Below are 1,831 nucleotides of genomic sequence, written 5' to 3'. Positions count from 1 at the left end.
TACAAAAATCAGTTATATTTCTATATACTAACAATGAATACATGGACACCAAAATTAAAACTACAATAACATTTACTATCACTCAAAAATGAAATACTTAGGTATAAATCTAATAAAACATGTACAGTATTTGTATGCTGAAAACTATACAACACTGATGAAAGAAATCAAACAAAATCTAAATAAGTGGAGAGACACACCATGTTCATTGGTATGACTCAATATAGAAAATTGGAAGACTCAATATAGTAAAGATGTAAATTCTTCACAAACTGATATGCAGGTTTAACACAATTCCTATCAAAATCCCAAAAGCTTTTTTTTGTAGACATAGGCAATATTATCCTAAAATTTCTATGGAAAGGGAAAGGAAGTAGAATAGCTAAAACAATTTTGAAAAATAAAGTGGCAGGAATTAGTCTACTCAATTTCAACACTTACTGTGTAGCTACACTACTCAAGACTGTGTTACTGGCAGAGGGAAAGACACATAGATCAATGGAATAAACAGAGAATCCAGAAATAACCCACACAAATATGCCCAACTGTTTTTTTCAAAGGTGCAAAAGATTTCAATACTAGCAACAAATGGTGCCAAAACAATAGGACATATATACACACATTCATAAAAATCTCACATCTTGTCCAAGTCAAAATGGATAATAGATTAAAATATAAAATGAAAAGGTATAAAACCTTTAAAACAAACATAGGATCAAGTACTAGGGAGAGTTAGATTTGACACCAAAAGTGTGATCCATAAGAGGAAAAATAAATAGATAGGGCTTTATCAAACATAAAAACTTTTGCCCCACAAAAGATCCTATTAAGAAGATGAAAAGGCAAGCTACAGAGTGCAAGAAAATATTTGCAAACTACATACCTGACAAAGAATTAGTATCTAAACTCACAATAGTAAAAAAAGCAAACAATCCAATTAGAACATAGGCAAGAGACATTTCACAGAAGAAGATATGCAGATGGAAAATGAGCACACAAAAAGATGCTTAATTTAATTAGCCATTAGGGAAATACAAATTAAAGTCACAATGAGATAATACTGCATACCTATCACAGCAGCTAAAATAAAAAATAGTCACACCACCAAATACTGGAAAGGATGCAGAAAGACTGGATCACTCATACATTGCTGCTGAAAATGTAAAATGGTAGAATCACTCTAAAGAAATAGTGTGCAAAACAGTTTCTTAAGAAACTAAACATGCTGCTCACTTTGGTAGCACATATACTAAAATTGGAATGAAACAGAAAAGACTGCCATGGCCCCTGTGCAAGAATGACATGCAAATTTGTGAAGTGCTCCATATTGTTATATCTATAAGATATTTTATGTAATCCTTGTGGTAACCACAAAGCAAAAACCTATAGCAAAGACACCAAATGCAAAGAGAATGGAATCAAAACGCATAGAGTGGCTGAATGGATTAAAAAACAATATTCAATTATATGCTGCTTGCTAGAGATTCATTTCAGCTTTAAGGACACACATAGCAAAAAGTAAACAGATGGAAAAAGATATTCCATGCAAACGGAAACTAAAAGAGATCAGGGGTAGTTATATCAGACAAAATAGACTTTAAGTCAAAAACTATCAAAAGAGACAAAGAAGGTCACTATATAATGTTAAAGGGGTCCATTCATCAAGAAAATATAACAGTTGTAAATATATATACACCCAACATTGGCACACCTAAATGCATTAAGCAAATACTGGCAGAGCTGAAGGGAGAAATATACAATACAATAATAGTAGGATACTTCAGTATCCCACTTTCAGCAATGGATAGATCATCTAGACAGAAAATCAATA

The 1,831-nt window shown here is 32.0% G+C and overlaps 1 non-coding gene across 1 annotated transcript; it reads left to right on the top strand.

The window, feature by feature from the left end:
* The first annotated feature begins 1,225 nt into the window (after window positions 1–1,225).
* LOC124225916 (U6 spliceosomal RNA) lies at window positions 1,226–1,332 on the top strand. Its single transcript, XR_006885135.1, has one exon. It is a non-coding gene; the product is annotated as a U6 spliceosomal RNA (small nuclear RNA).
* Window positions 1,333–1,831: the final 499 nt, after the last annotated feature.

Source organism: Equus quagga, chromosome 14, assembly GCF_021613505.1.
Source record: "Equus quagga isolate Etosha38 chromosome 14, UCLA_HA_Equagga_1.0, whole genome shotgun sequence".
NCBI lineage: Eukaryota > Metazoa > Chordata > Mammalia > Perissodactyla > Equidae > Equus > Equus quagga.
The sequence above is the reverse complement of the archived record's forward strand: the minus strand, read 5'-3'. Positions and strand labels throughout refer to the sequence as shown.